The 16,999-nt window shown below is 42.8% G+C and overlaps 1 protein-coding gene across 1 annotated transcript in view; it reads right to left on the bottom strand.

Moving 5' to 3' along the window:
- Window positions 1-6,291, bottom strand: part of CLNK (cytokine dependent hematopoietic cell linker) — a 166,140-nt gene extending 159,849 nt beyond the window's left edge. Inside the window, exon 1 of the mRNA XM_086705446.1 lies at window positions 6,108-6,291. The gene's annotated coding sequence lies outside the window, so the exon portion shown is untranslated. The remainder of the gene's footprint in view (window positions 1-6,107) is intronic.
- Between the last annotated feature and the right edge of the window lie 10,708 nt (window positions 6,292-16,999).

The raw sequence follows: 16,999 nt of genomic DNA, 5'->3' as shown, positions 1-16,999 counted from the left end.
AGGAAGCTGTATGCTGATTGGATTTCTATTTCTGTACGCTGGTCAGAGCAATCAGCTACATTTAATTAAGTATAACATTTAATTTTATTGGATTTCCAACAAATGGAAGCCTTTGGAGTCAAATGGATTGTTAGTATAGATTTTTTTTTGGAGGAATATGGGAAACTGCTTTCCTAGTTTTTCTGCTATTAAGTATGGGCATATTTTTAAAAAAGATTTTGCAACTGTCTTGGTAACAAGTAACTTCCCTTAAGTATCTCAAGGCAATGTGCATGTGAATCCATTTTTTATTTTAAATGATCTTGAAAACACCTTTAATGATCTGATGCAATCTATAGACTTTGGAACTTATTCCTCCTGGTGCATTTTGTTTTTAAGAGCCATATTCTTTTTTCTTTTGCAGAAAGGGTTACTTTCCTTCCATGGTAAGCTTTTTCTCTTTCCCCCCCTTTTTCCATGTTATAGTAAATAGTCTCTTCCTTTATCCTTTTTCTCTTTCACTCCTGTTGTTTTATCATATCCCTTTTCTTCCTTCTGTTCTCCCTTCCTTCCTTTTCCTCCATTCCTCTTCTCCTTCTCTCTGTCATTCCTTCTTCTTGCTTTCTTATCATTGAAATTGTTTTACTGCTCAGATAAAACTAGACTGTAGTAAAACTAAAATGTAGATGATCAGGAGCCTCATTAGATGTTTCCTTATCATTTTTTAAAAAGGCTTGCCTGTTTGCCTCACCCAATTTTCATTTGGCTCTCATAAATCATGGCAGAATTTCACTGATTGGGGCCAATACTGCCAGACCCCTGTCTGTCTATCTATCTATCTATCTATCTATCTATCCATCCATTTATCTGTCCATCTATCTGTCATCATCTGCCACAATTTATAGGCTGGCCTTGGGGTGGAGATAGGCCTGATGACCCACCTCCCCCATGGACATCTAAAGACTGCTGGTGAAAGCACTGTCATTCTTGAAATAGTCATTTATTAAGCACCTGCTATATGCTGGTTGTTTTATGATGAGCTGTTTCACAGTAAGGTAGGTCTCAGAGAAGTTTGAGAGCATCTTTAAATCCAAAGATGGGGCATGAAAAGCCAGGTAATCTAATAGAGACTGGACTGAGAGTAATATAATCTATAACAACAACAATGATGGCAGCAACAATAATAGTAATGCCATCTGCTGAATTCCAGAACCCTATGTAGGACACCCTGTTTACTTTAGATTCCCTCATACAGCAACAATCCAAATGACCCAGATTTTTCAATATTGAGCAATCCTGTCATTTTGTTCAGCAAGACTTCTCTTGAGCCAAATCTGTCTAGTGAACAAATGCACAGTATGGATTCAGATGAGGTCATTGCTTTCTTTGTAACTTCAAGTGCATTTAGGACTTAACTCCTGAATTGAGCTTCCTCCGTATAATTAACTCTTTCTTTGCCCTTTCTTTTATTCAGGATCACTCACCTGGCAAATCCTTAAGCCCGGGTGTGCTGAACTATACGGTGTGCCATGTGACTTGAGTCTGTTTCTCCAGCCCCCCTAAAAGGGGATATAAACACTGCCTGCCCTTTACTCATAGGATAGGTTTGAAGACCAAGTGGGATGGTGGAAGTGAAAATATTTTGTCAACTATAAGCAGTTATGCAGTATAGTTCAACAGGCAACTGTTGAGCATTTTCAAGGACACTGAGGATTTGAAATTGGTAAGGACAGTGTTCTAAACGAATTTCTATCATTTTTCATTAAGTCTTAATATTTTCAGAGGATCAGTACATTTGGGGAGTTGTAAGATACTACCAAGGCTCTGATAGATGAATGATTAAAATAAATAGGAAAATGATGAGATTAGCCTCCTGGAGAAATCACCTTAAAATAGGACTTTAGGTCAAGACTTTTTTTTTTTTTTAATGTGTATTTATTCTTGAGAGAGAAAGAGAGAGTACGAGCAGTGGAGGGTCAGGGAGAGGGAGACGCAGAATCCAGTGTAGGCTCCAGGCTCTGAGCTGTCAGCACAGAACCTAATGTGTGGCTCGATCTCATGAACCACGAAACCATGACCTGAGCCAAAGTGGGATGCTCGACTGACTGAGCCACCCAGACGTCCAGGTCAAGACTCTTAAAAAGCAGGAAAAAAAAGCCCAAAGAATCTAATCAACGTTTGCCTGAATAGCAAATAAACTCACATAACTGTGCTAAAAATGGTTTTATAGCCACTATCCTTTACTTGGCACTTAATAATTGCCATGCAGCATAATACATAATTTTTATATACTGCATCTCATTTCTCCCCACAAATCCGAAAGGTGGGTATTGCAATTCCATTTTATAAAGGATAGCTGGAGGTCCTGAGAGGTTAAATAATGCTAAAATCATTCTGCTAGGAAGTGACAGTCTGAATCAAAACACAGGCTATTTATTTCTCAAAGAGTGGGTGGGGTGGTGTAGTGAGTAGAGTTTGAGAAGAGAAGTAGGAGTTTGGGGTAGGGAAGTGTTCTTACAGGGAATATCCAGAGAAGTAGAGCTGGTCAGGAGATCCCCAGCCATGCCCAGGAGTAAGGGGAAACTGACCTATGAACATCCATCCATAGGTAGACATGGGGCAGACTAGCTTCCGGTTTCTATCAAGACATCAGACCATCCATAGCTCAGTGAATTGAACGACCATGATGACCCAGTTCTGACTTTGTTTTCAGGAGGCTGCCTCCTGGCAGTAATTTGGTTTCCTGCATAGATTTGCCTACTGGAAAGGAACTTATAACCCAAGTACACTTTTGACACTTGAGCAGAGTTACAAAAGACAGAGGTATGGGCCAGAATGCCAGAGACAACACCCTGAGTCTCATCAACTTTGGATACCTTGGATGGAGTCTGCAAAGCTGATGACTAAATTTGGGTCCACAGGGACTCTTAGAGGTTGGGCCTGGGCTATTAGCCACCCCTCATATTTATCTCACACTAAATTCAACAGAGAACCCACCACCATGGAAGGCTGTGCCTTGAAACACATGGATATTGAATTTCCAGATCTTTTGGATCCTCTTAGTTTATATAGCAAACAGCAGTGCACCACGGACTTCCCTTTCTAATGCTTGGGTTTTTGGGAGTCTCTCGATTAGCATCACCAATGAAATAAAATAACCAAACTCATACACCTGTTTTGCTATTGCTTGTGGTATATCTGGGAGTCCTAACATGTTATTGGTTAGTTTGAAGGAAAGCGATGCTATGATCATAACCCTGAATACATCCATCAGAGCACTGATGAAGCATCGCGCACAAAGCAGGAGCTTGGGACTCAGGGAGACCTGGGTCCCATTTCTGACTTTCCCTCTTATTCACTGTGTAAAATGGACAATGTAGGGAATCGCTGTGAACCTCAGCATTCTCTCATACCAAGTAAGAATAAATATACTCACTAAAAAAAAAAAAGAGTGAACCATGATGATGATTCCCAATGTATTCTGTCCACAAAAGTAACAAATGAAACAAAATGCACAAAGGATATTCCCATAATGACTTTTTTTCCGCTGTTCTGTTTTTCATGGTAATTTTTCTTTCTTAAGTTACTGATATTGAACTTATTTAACTGGATCTTTCTCAAACTTATTGATAATTCACTTCACGATATCACTGGAGATTTTGTTTCAATCTGTAAAAATAAATCTAATTTAGACTGGAATAGTTATCTCTGTTTAAAAATGTAGCCCCTTTGAGCATTGCATCTTTCTCATGCTAGAATGGGTAGACATAGCCTGGAGGAACTCTCCAGAACTCAGGTCTTGGTGGACCTCGGCAGTTGTCTGCACTAGTGCATATAACTGCTTTTTAAAAATTATTATTGAAGTATAGTTGACATATGAACATAACTACTTTATGTAGTGGTGTTCAGAAAAAAGATCCTTCTATCTAGCTCTGCTACTGACTGTGTGACCTTGGCAATGACACTGCCCAGCCACCACTTGTCCATTCCCTGAATATCATCTCTGTGTCAGATGCTGTAGGTACATCTGCTCTCATCTTCACAGCAACACACAAAGTGTATCATTTTACCCACTTTCAAATTACAAGACGCCAACAACATCTAACTGAAGCTCGGAGAAGCTAAGCCACTTACCCAAAGACACAGAAGTCACACATCACATTCGTACACAGCTTTGACTGCCTTCAAAGTTCCTTCTCTTTCTCTTGCACCGTGCTGTACGCCCTCATCAACTCTCCTGAGCCTCTGTGGCAACATCTTTCAAATGACCTGAAGTCGCCTTCTCTACTTAGTTGAGGCTGCTTGCACAGGCCATGAAACTGTGGTATATTACTGTTCTCTAATGAGATTATTAAAATAAAACATTCATAAATTTATCTGTATTCAAAATTTCATGGCATGTTTTAGGAATGAGGCCAGCACTGATCTGGGGTGAAGAAAGTAATGGTGAGCGAGCCGACCTTTATTGAGTGCATACCAAGTGTTAAATATGTACCACGTTTCATTTAACGTAAATATTATATTATCGAGGCTAAGTAGTTGTCTGTGCAAGTGCTACATGATACTGCTCCAACGTAAAGATGTGGGAATCGAGGATTGGAGGAGATAAAGTAACATGTTTGGTCCAAGTGGCAGAGTTTGGATCTCGACCAACTTGTCAGATGTGAAACCCCACAGTCTTTCCAGGACAGCACCTGACTCAAGGCAAAGTGAGCTAGAAATAGGGTCTCCTGATGTGAAGGCCAGCGCTGGCCAGATGGTACAGAAAAGAATAATCTTTGGTTTTAGAATGGTCTTGTTCGTGGAGTCATCTGCGAGGGCTCCTTGGAGAGAAGAAAGAGAAATATGGCCTATAGAGGGCCGGTGTCTAACACCACTCCAGGAATGGCTGCAAGATGAACTCTGGGAAGCTGCCAGGAAATACTGTTCCTCTCGGTCAGCTCAGGTACAATCAGGGTACTTTTGAATTCTGTTAGGACATCAGTGGCTGGACAACTTTGAACATTTACTTGGACCCCTTGAGTTCCCCTGTAAACCAGGGAAAATACTACCCAACTCTCAAGGTCGGGTATGAGGATCAGGCGGGTTAATGCACACAGACTGGCCGTCGAGAGATAGAGCTGTAAATGCCAGTCGCCTTTCCTGTTTCTCTGGGGGCATGTTTTATCTTCAGTTTCTCAGAGGCTTTCTGAAGTTTTGTCATTTCTCTGGCAGACCTCCAACTGGCCTGTCCTACCACTGCGTTCCTAGGTTTTGAAATAACCATTCCCTGTGGTTTGAGGGGCCCCCCGGGAGTCCAAGGGAGCGATAGTACCGAGGGGTATGCTACAAGAGACACACAGGGTATGCTCAGATAAGTAACATTGGCACACAAGAAAAACATCAGTGTTGATAAATTTCCTCCATGACCGTAGCTTGTAAAGCAGACAGACGTTGATGACCCTTAACTCCCTTTTCTGTGTCATTTATGTTTTGTCTCTTCTTTCCAAGAAAAGCCCGGCAGAGATGCCTCCCCAGCACCTTGGAGGGTGAGGATTGTACCCACCTTCACTCTTATTCTTGGGCTCCTCATCCCTGTGAGCGAAAGGATGGTTGGCATGATTCCAAAGTCACACCAAACCGGAAAGGAAACGATTTCAATTTAGAACATTAAATATATATATATATATATATATATATATATATATATATATATATATCTCCACAGGGGCTCCAGGAGTTAAGTTAACTTCTACTTTCAATGACCTACTTTGAATTGAGGCTGCCTTTCTAGGGGGCTGTCCTAATGAAGGTCAGCCAAGAAAGCCAGCAACCAGCCCGGCCTTTGGATTTTAGGAGCAAACAGTCAGGGGGTCCGAGCTCCGGGATGAGAAGATTGAAAACACCTAGTCTTTTAATTTTTAATGGGTAGGTATCTTGATTCTTTCTTCCAGCAGAATGAAGAGATCTTTAGAAACTGAGTTAAGGGAGCTGGCTTTCTTTATGCCGCTCGATGCTTTATAGAAGGCCCAGCATTCAATGTTATAAAAACTTTTTTTTTTTTTTTGGCGTGGTGTCTCAGCTCTTTCCTAACGATCATTTATGCCAGTGAGATGCCCATTCAGAGGGAGGTGGCCTACTTAGTTTACCTGAAGAGTGCGGCCGTGCACAAGGTCCCGTGCTGAGATGCTGGTCTCCTGCGAGGGGTTCCTGAGGCGGCATTGCAGAGACGTCTGACAGCTGGTAATCCGTAAGGCAGTGGGGTGAACTATTCTCAATGCTAAGCAGTGTCCTTCAGCAGAAAGCCCCTGCTAGGTCCGTTTGAGGTTGTGTTTCCTGTGAAATGCAGCCACAGACTAGGGTGGTGGGACCTGTGTGTGGGTAGGACTTCCTCTTCGGTCAAAGTGCAGTATGTGAAGGTCTCTCAACCCAAAAGGATGTCCTTAAAGATACACGGAGTCCCTTCACAATTACCAGAACACACCTACACGGATTGCTGAGCAACACTCGAGCATAAAAGGTGGGTTTTGCCAGTCTTGTTTCACATGCACACTGACTAACTTGTGACCTCATGTTGCAGTGGCTTCCTGAGGCCACATGAGACATGCGGACCGGATCCGTCAGGTGCTATGGTGAGAACATGGGTCTGGCATGAGAAATGCCTAGCTGCTGCTTCTTAACTGTGTGATCTCGGACAAGTTTCAGTTTCTCAACTAGCTTCCATTCCTGTGATTGAGGGACAATAATATTTATATTTTAGAGCTGTTCCAAGAAATGAGCAAAATAATGCAAATAAAGACCTGTAGCGAGATTTGGGGAACATATTTGGTGCTCAGCATATTTAATTTCTCTCTGCCTTGCTTCTGGTTCGTTTAAGCAGGCAGTAAGTCATTGCAAATGCCTGGTGTAATCTGGCTCTCACCATTTGACTCTCTGGTTTTGTATGCATCGATGTTGAATTACACAATAAATCCCAAGATCATTGAAAATAAATTCACAGGTGGAAGTTTATCTTTTCTTGGGTAGATAAATCTGGTGTTGACCTAACTTATACCCTCAAGGTAACATTAAAGTAGGCACTCATTAAATGTTGGTTATGTGCCAGGAACTGTGCTGACCAATTTGCAGGCATTATCTTACTAAATCTTACTGATAATCTTGGGAGGAAAAAGCACCTAAACCCATGTTGTAATTGTGAGAACTGAAGCCTATGAAAATCCAAGACGTTTACCCACTTTATCAATTAGCTTTTGATGCACCAGGGACTTAAAACAGTAGCCATTTTATTTAGCTCACTATTGTGCGGCTCACTTGGGCTCAAATGAGCCCAGAGCTCATTTGCTCTGGGCCTGTGTTGGTTTCCTGGGGCTGCCGTAGCAAAGTTCTACCGAATCGGTGGTTAAAGCAACACAACCATATTGTCTGCTTCTCAGTTCTAGAGGCCGGAAGTCTGAATCCAGGTGTCCACAGGATTGGTTCCTTCTGAGGCTGTGAAATAAGGCCTATTCCAGGCCTCTGTTTTTGGCTTGTAGATGGAGGTTTTCATCTTTGCATTGTGTTCTTCCCATGCCTGTGTCCACATTTCCCCTTCTTATAAGGATACCAGTCACATAGGGGTAGAGCCCACCCTAATGACCTCATTTTAACTTGACTACTTTTTGAGGACCCCGTCTCCAAGTCAGGTCACATTCTGAGGCACTAGAGGATAGGATTTTAACATATGAATTTGACTAGGGGGGCACAATTTAACTCACAGCAGGACCTGATCATCTGGTCTCTACTTGTTGGCTGGCATGCAGCTGGAGGACGTGGGCTCCTTACCTTCATGTTTCCGTTGGTTGGCAGGAAGTTAGCCAGGTGCCCCAGTTCTCCTCCAAGTGGCTTCTCACCATCCAGCAGGCTAGCCCAGGCTCATTGATATGGTAGCCTCAGGGTTCCAAGTGCAACAGAGAGGGAAAGTCTCAGGCTCAAGTCTTTTCCAAGTCTCTGCTTGCATCCTGTTTGCCATGGTCCCCTTGGCCAAAGTAAATCACAAGATCAAGTCCAGAATGAACGTGGGAGAACATCACCCAAGGGGTAGATACAGGGAGCTACCGTGGCCGCCTTTGGGAAAAAAAAATCTAATGCTCATGTTGGAATCTAGTTAGTAGTTGGACTACAACAAGATTGTAAGTCTTGATGATATGAAAAGTCCCTCCTTACACATGCACCCCCATGTTTATAACAGCACTATCAACAATAGCCAAAGTATGGAAAGAGCCCAAATGTCCATTGATGGATGAATGGACAAAGAAGATGGGGTATATATACATACAATGGAGTATCACTCGGCAATCAAAAAGAATGAAATCTTGCCATTTGTGACGTGGATGGAATTGAAGGGTATTATGGTAAGTGAAATTAGAGAAAGACAAATATCATATGACTTTACTCATATGAGGACTTTAAGAGACAAACAGATGAATGTAAGGGAAGGGAAACAAAAATAATATAAAAACAGGGAGGGAGACAAAGCATAAGAGACTTATAAATATGGAGAACAAACAGGGTTACTGGAGGGGTGGTGGGAGGGGGGATGGGCCAAATGGGTCAGGGGCACTAAGGAATCTACTCCTGAAATCATTGATGTACTACATGCTAACTAATTAGGATGTAAATTATTAAAAAAAAAGTCCCTCCTTTTTACCAAAGAAGAATTGAAGACAGTTTGGTATAGTAGAGAGTTGTTAATAGTGTAGGTGGCTTTTATTCTACTCTGGGGACTCAGGGAAGACTCCCTTTGGGACGGGGTGATATTAAGGTCTTTAATGATGAGGTGGAATTTGCTAGAACTAAAGAGGGGAAAGGGGGGAGGGAGAGCAAGGGAAGGAAAGAAAGAAGGAGAAAAAGAAAAGAAGGGAGGGAGGAAGAATGAAAGAAGTAAGGAACGGAGCAGAAAGAAAGAGAGAAGGAGGGAGCAAAGGTCAAGGAGAACATTCAGGGCCAAAGTGATTGTCTAAATGCCTGGGTGGAAGGGACAGTATCTGTAGCTCATTGGTGGAATGTAAAAAAGCAGAGGTGACTGACAGGCAGAACAACAGGGTGAATGTGGCACAGAAACAGCCCGAGAGACTGGCTGCGTTCTCTGAGTCTGAGCCAGCCACCCACAGGCTCCCATTCATGTCTTCCCTCTTTCTTGCTGTCCATTCTACATTCCTCAGCTGGAGGACCCCCTGATAGTCATCTTTGATTTGGGTGACAATTCATTCTGTGTTAGTTGCTTCATGAGTTCTTATCTCTTGCCCACCACATTCCATACCCCACCTGCATAGGTTATGGGGTCCATGGACCCTGCGTCATACTAGGGGGTATTGGGAAATCCTAGAGGAGTTTGGGTTTTAGCGGCCAGATCAAAAGTCATGAGACTTATCACTGAGAGTCTACCTGGATTTGGGCAAAAGACTTGGCCGTTCTGTTTCATATGTAAATTGGGGATGATGATATTTACTGTGAGCATTACATTACTTACCTCCTGCAAAGTGTCTTGTACTATGCCTGGCATTTAATTAGTATCAGTCCTTTGGTTTTCCCTGGGGCCCTCTTACAGTGCCACTACAGCATAATATGAGGCCACCAGAAATAGTACCTGGTGGATAGGTAAGTGAACCACCCCACCTATGAACAAAGGATGCAGGCTATGTGCCGAGTTGCCTATGGGTCCGAATGGGACATTTCTGTCAATGCTTGACACAGTGAGTTTGTTGAGATTTCACTCTCTGGCTAGTCCACTCAGGGTATGGAGACCTTGGGTAGATTGTGTGGAAGAATTACAGGAAAAACCAACTCCCCCCAAAAACCCCCTACAAAAAACCAGAAAGCAAGACTTTTAAGACCTAATTATGTTCAAGTAGGACCACGGTTCCTGGGATGGAGGGAAAGAAGGCTTTTATTGGCTCTTGCAGGCCCTGCTGGGAGGCAGACTGCAAGACTGTCAGGCTTTGGAGTTACTCTGGCTTTGTTCAAATCCCTCCTGGCTCCACTAATTGAATTACTTTCAGCAAGTTATGTAACTTAACTGATTTCTCTCATTGCTCACCCTTAAAAAAATGGAGCATGATACGCGTAACCTCATGGCATTTTCAGTGCATGAAATGATAAGTTTATCACATAAATATAGGTAGAAGAGAAGGTGTAACCACATGTCAACCACCTGGAACCCATTCAAACAGTTCACTAGATATTTTTTCAACTTCTATGAATTTAATGCACATAAGGAGAAATGGAAATTTGTATCTATACTTTAAAAAATTATTTTCTGATTTTAAAAAAATGTTATTTTGGAACAATTATAGACTCACAAGCAATTGCCAAAATCATGTAGAGAGATCCCATGGAGTACCCATTACTCACTTTTCCCCAGAGAAACTGGCTTCTTGTGAATAAACATTCCACACAGAAACAGGCTTAATTCTCAATTCGCTTTTCTCTAAGTGGAGACAATGTGTTGGAGAGGCAAAAACAAAAACAAAAACAAAAAATCATAAAGCCTGGCCTAACCACTTTCCTGCTTTTCTTGCTCTCTCATTGGTTGCAATTTTATGAACAAAATAATCTCATGGGAATGCAAGCTGGTGCAGCTACTCTGGAAAACAGTATGGAGGTTCCTCAAAAAGGTAAAAATAGAACTACCCTATGACCCAGCAATTGCAATACTAGGTATTTATCCAAAGGATACAGGTATGCTGTTTCAAAGGGACACATGCACACCCATGTTTATAGCAGCACTATCAACAATAGCCAAAGTGTGGAAAGAGCCCAAATGTCCATTGATGGATGAATGGATAGAGAAGATGTGGTGTGTGTGTGTGTGTATATATATATATATATATACACACACACACACACACACACACACACACACACACACAATGGAGTATTACTCAGCAATCAAAAAGAATGAAATCTTGCCTTTCACAACTATGTGGATGGAACTGGAGGGTATTATGCTAAGTGAAATTAGTCAGAGAAAGACAAAAATCATATGACTTCAATCATATGAGGACTTTAAGAGACAAAACAGATGAACATAAAGGAAGGGAAACAAAAATAATATAAAAACAGGGAGGGGGACAAAACACAAAAGACTCATAAATATGGAGAACAAACTGAAGGTTACGGGAAGGGTAGTGGGAGGGGGGATGGGCTAAATGGGTAAGGACAACTAAGGAATCTACTCCTGAAATCATCGTTGCACTATATGCTAACTAATTTGGATGTAAGTTTTAAAAAATAAAAAAAATAAATTAAAAAAAATAACCTCAGGTGGTTATGAAAAATTGCTGGTCCTTGGTAAGCATCCTAAACATCCTGGTGTTTGGTGTTTGTTTTCTTCCTTTTGTGGGTGGTGACTGCCAAGTTCAGACTCCTGTCGCACCGCTGGTCTCAGGATCGTGTCAAGGCCTGACGTCAACCCTGAAAGCTGTATGTGCAGCTTGCACATACACATATAAGCCCCCAAACACAAGAGGGACTGTTCAACACGATCATGGTAGGTGTGTTTGTTTTGTAAATTCCTAGTTGAGGGTACTATCTCCTGTAATGGATCAAAATCCATGTACTTTTTATAAGTTATATGAGAGCTCCTGTGTGAGAACCTAGGTTAATTGGCACCAGCATTTATGGTTTTTTTTTTTTTTAATAGCTTCACACCTGTTTATGTCAGGGCCTCAGGCAGTTTGATTCCAGGACCCCTGAATGGGGCTCACCTCATGCTAATTGCCTTGCATCCTACATCCTATCTCCTCCAGGAACATTATGAGCCTCTCAGTTAGCTGTGGTCTCTCTCACATGCCTCACTAGCACTCTGGAAAGGGGAATCTTGGTGTGAGCATGAGTTGAGTTCTGTGCTGGGTTTCAGATGTGCTCCATATCAACTGGGTCTATGCCCTCAGCCGGGCAATTTTCATGACTGCTGAGAAGTAGCTCCCTAGGGAGAACCCAACATATAAACAGAGTGGATATTCAAGCTCCTCTGGTGTCTGGGGAACTGTAGCAGGTGGGCTTGTTCCCATAGAAGGTCCATTCTCTCCAGAAAGGACCTTCAGAAGTCCCTGGCTTCCTAATAACATCCTATAGCAAGGCAAACCCCAATGTAGGTAGACCCAGAACTCAGTGTAAGAGGTGAAAGGCCATTGTGAACATAACAAGGTTTCTGACCTTTTTGGATTTATTTTCTAGCCGAGTTTTGTTGCATTCACAGCATGGAAGTGACAACTAAATTCAGAAAGAGCTTTTGCCTTAAATCTCTGCCTTCACAGAAATGCTAGGTGGTTTATCAATTAATGAATATCCATTGGGGCGCCTGGGTGGCGCAGTCGGTTAAGCGTCCGACTTCAGCCAGGTCACGATCTCACGGTCCGTGAGTTCGAGCCCCGCGTCAGGCTCTGGGCTGATGGCTCGGAGCCTGGAGCCTGTTTCCGATTCTGTGTCTCCCTCTCTCTCTGCCCCTCCCCCGTTCATGCTCTGTCTCTGTCTGTCCCATAAATAAATAAAAACGTTGAAAAGAAAAAAAAAAAATTAAAAAAAAAAAAAAAGAATATCCATTAAATATAAATTCAGTGCTTAGTTCACACTACTTTTCTCCCGGAAGAGTCTCATGGGACTAACATTAAGTAAGACCTCCTTGTTCTAGGCACTTTGCATAAATGCATAATTTAATTATCACAATAATGCCTCCATGTTGGCATCATTGTTACTGTTACCCACGTGAAAAAGCAGAGTCTCAGCACCACCAAGTTCTCACCATACTGGTGATAGAGTCATTTGTCCCCACTGTCTCCATAAATTCCCTCCCCGCTTTGGCATCATGAGGGCTCCACAATGCTGGTGTGTCTGTCCTGCCAAGGCTATGGGAACAAGAAATGGCAGAGGCTACGGTACTTAGAGAAATGCCAGTGAGAAAGGAATATGTAAGAGAAAGTGCAGCACATTGAGGGAATGATACAGGCTAGCAGGACGGAGAGTGGCCTGGGATGGATGGGGTAGGGTGTCTCTTCATATAAGGCAGTGTGAGGTTGAGTCTCTGCAGAAGTGACATTTGAGCTGAGGCCTGAGTGAAGAAAAGGACCCAGTTAGATGCAGCTCTGGAGGGAAGGGATTTCTGAGTGGAGGTGATCCCATAAGAGGTTGTTAAGGAAATGATGAGCTTTTGGGGGTGAGCTTCATATGTCTTATTAAATCACAAATTCCTTGAGGGGGGCCATTGTTGCTTCTCATCTTGGAACCCTTGACAACACCAAGAACCCACTGTGTATGCGTATCACCCAGCAGTTGGGTGAATGGAATTGGCTGTAGACTACACCTCTCATTTTCAAATGATAAAGTGGAGGGAGCCTGACCAACCACCAAGGCGAGTCAGGGGAAGAATGAAGACAATGGCACCCATTTCAGCCTCTCAGCTAAATCTCTTTAAAGACTGGCAAGGCTATGCCTCTAATGCTACATTTAAATGGCAGCCACAGTCAGCCATTTATCTTGAGCAGACACTTGTTTAGACAAATCTGGTGAGGAGTGTGACATCATCCACACACATACAAATCTGCCATGGGTTGTTTGCCAAACACTTTTGCCGGAGGTTAAAACACTGTGGTATTTTTAAACCATGCAGGCAAAATCACTCCCTCTCCACGCAGGAGCTGAACCATTGCCAGGGTTGCTAAATTGGCAGGGCAAAGGGCCCCACACCATCTGTCCTCACATTGGCTGAATTTAGGTCTTGAAGTGAGAATCGGATTAAGAAAAAAGAAAACGGCATGAACATCACGGAGGAATCTTGATAAGTTTCTCTTGACACGTGGGATGAGCCATCAGTAGGGGAAGCAGTGGAACAAGGTGGGACTCAAAAAGAGAGGAAGGAGGCCACGCCTAACACCAAAAATGGAGTCAAACCTTTGGCTTTTAAGTGGAGACAGGGCTTTTAACCTCTCATGCGCGCACGCACTCTCTCTCTCTCTCTGACTTTTTCCTTTTTTAATTTTTCTTTTCTAGGAGGAAGGAGAAGGAAAGTAAAATTGCTTTTATGTCTTTAAAGCAAGTAGGAAAAACCATAGCTGGTATAAGTAGAGTAACTACACTTTTCAGACTCTTTCCTTGAACTTTGCTTTTCTTCATTGGCCTTTCAGTCTATAATGCATCTATCACTCATAATTTTTATTTTTGGGACTCATAGCAGTGAAGTTACAAGTCTTGACTGGATCCTGCAGCTGGGAAACCACTGGACAAGGAGAAACTTTCCCTAGCCAATAGCTTTCCTTTTTTTTTTTTTTTTAAAAAAAGGAGGAAACAGAGGCTCAGTGAAGTTAAAAGTAAGGACTGAGTTCACGGTTAGCACTTGTGAAGCTGGCAGTTCTGTGGCTTGGATTTGAAGGCTGGAGCTCTTCATATAGTCCATGATGCTATCCCTGTGCCAGGAGACTTCTATGGCTCTGGGGTTTTCTAAGAGGCAGTGGGAGCATGGTTCCTTAATGATCACACATTAAAACTCCTAAAGGTACTTATAGCGGCCAGAGGAAGGCTAGTGTCTGTTAATTCAGGATGCTGTAACGAAGTGCCATAGACTGGGGAGCTTATTGACAATGGAAACTTGTTCTTCATAGTTTTAGAGGCTGGAAGTCCTAGCTCAGGGTGTCAGCACAGGTAGGTTCTGGTGAGAGCCCTCTTCCGGTTGTAGGCTGCCAACTTCCGGTTGTATCCTCAAAGCGGAGAGAAAGGGCAAGTGACTAGTCTAGTAACCGTAAGAGAGCACTAATGCATTCCTGGGGCTCCCCACCTGCATGACCTCATCTCATCATCGTCACCTCTCAAAGGTGCAACCTGCTTGCACCATTGCATTGAGGGGTGGGATTTCAACATATGAATTTTGAGGGGATGTAAACATTCAGTCCAGAACAACTACAATCCTAAGAAGAAGGGTGTAAAAATGAAAGAGGTGAAAGAGAACAAGGAAAAGTTTTTTGAAATACATGCTCCATGAGGGTGAGGCTTGTCCCTGTTGGAATCTATCATGTGGAGCATCCCTGGGCACGGAGTTGTACTCAATGAATATTAACAAAGGAATGATACCACCTAGTTGGGGCCTGGACTTTAATCTGTGTTGTTCATGCTCTGTTCTGGCACCTGGGACAGGACGTATTCAACCTTGCAGATTAGCAGATGGAAAAGAGAAAAGAAAGGGTTAAATAGGCTTTTCAATTGATGCCAAATAACTTGAATACTGAGCCTCCGTAGGGTCAGTACAAGGTCTTAGATGAAGGCATGATCCCTGTTCTGAACAATTGCCCAATATGGATTGAATATATTCTAATAAATTAATGAGGAGACAGGGTTTTCATTATAGGCCTGTGAATGTATGTGTAATAGAATTTCAACTGGGAAGTAGAACCCATTCTGGGGCGTCAGGGAAGCTGTTGGAACAGTTTGTGAGACGGCCACTCTATTTGGTTCTTTTTGAGCCTGGTCTCTCATAGCAACAGGTGTGACAGGGAGGAGAATGTGTAAGAAGCAATGTGATGGTGATTCTGATGGTGTTGATGGGAGACAAGGCTCAGGAGTAAAAGTGAGGTGTGATTAAAGAGTGAAATCGTTCAGCGATGTTTTGATTTTAGGGCCTGTTTTGGGTCGAACTGTGTCCCCCTAGAGATGTGTTGAAATTATAACCCAAGCACATCAGGATGCAAGTTTTTTTAAGAAATGGGGTCTTTGCAGATGTAACCAATTTAAGATGAGGTGGTTTGGGTGGCCCAAGCCAAGGTGAAGGGGGTTCTTGTAACAAGAGGAGAGACACACAGAAAAGAGAATACCCTGTGAAGACACAGCCATGCACGGGGAGAAGATGGCCACGTGAAGATGAGAGCAGAGATCCAACTGATGCGACCACGAGCCAAGGAATCCCTGGGCTGGTAGAAGTTGGCAGAAGCAAGGAAGGATCCTGTGCTATAGGTTTTTTTTTTTAATATGAAATTTATTGTCAAATTGGTTTCCATGCAACACCCAGTGCTCATCCCAACAGGTGCCCTCCTCCATACCCATCACCCACTTTCCCCTCTCCCCCACCCCCCATCCACCCTCAGTTTGTTCTCAGTTTTTAAGAGTCTTTTATGTTTTGGCTCCCTCCCTCTCTAACCTCTTTTTTGTTTTTGTTTTTCTTTGAGGGCGCACAGTCCTGCTGACACATTGATGGAGGACAGCTGGCCTCCAGAACCGTAAGAGAAGACGTTTCTGTGGTTTTAAGCCACCTAGTTTTTGGCACATGTTACAGCAGCCCTCAGAAACTAACACAGAGACTTAACATTTATAACTTTGAAACACCATTATTTTGGAAATTTCTATAGAAAAACAATTTTCCTACTGTAAGACCTAGTTCCAAACCCCTTTTTATCCTCGTTGAAACAAAGTTTTCATAATATGATTTTCTTTCTTTCTTTCTTTTTAATGTTTATTTACTTTTGAAAGAGGCAGAGCATGTGTGAGGGAGAGGCAGAGGGAGAGAGCGAGGGAGACAGAGAATCCGAAGCAGGCTTCAGGTTCTGAGCTGTTAGTACAGAGCCCGACGCAGGGCTCAAACTCATGAACCGTGAGATCATGACCTGAGCCGAAGTTGAACGCTTAATTGACTGAGCCACTCAGGTGCCCCCATAATGTGATTCTAAATAAATGATCTGATGGAACTGGAGAGTATTATGGTAAGTGACATAAGTCAGGCAGAGAAAGACAGCTACCATATGTTTTCACTCATATGTGGATCCTGAGAAACTTAACAGAAGACGAGGGGGAGGGGAAGGGGGGAAAATGTTATAGAGAGGGAAGGAGGCAAACCATAAGAGACTCTTAAATACTGAGAACAAACTGAGGGTGGATGGGGGGTGGGGGAGAGAAGAAAGTGGGTGATGGGCATGGAGGAGGGCACCTGTTGGGATGAGCACTGGGTGTTGTATGGAAACCAATTTGACAACAAATTATATAATAAATAAGTAAATAAAGAAATGATCTGAGGTTTTTCAGGAAT

Source organism: Puma concolor, chromosome B1 (genome assembly GCF_028749965.1).
Source record: "Puma concolor isolate L17-30 chromosome B1, mPumCon1.1.hap2, whole genome shotgun sequence".
In the NCBI taxonomy this organism is placed as follows: Eukaryota; Metazoa; Chordata; class Mammalia; order Carnivora; family Felidae; genus Puma; species Puma concolor.
This window is presented reverse-complemented; position numbering and strand designations above follow the sequence as displayed.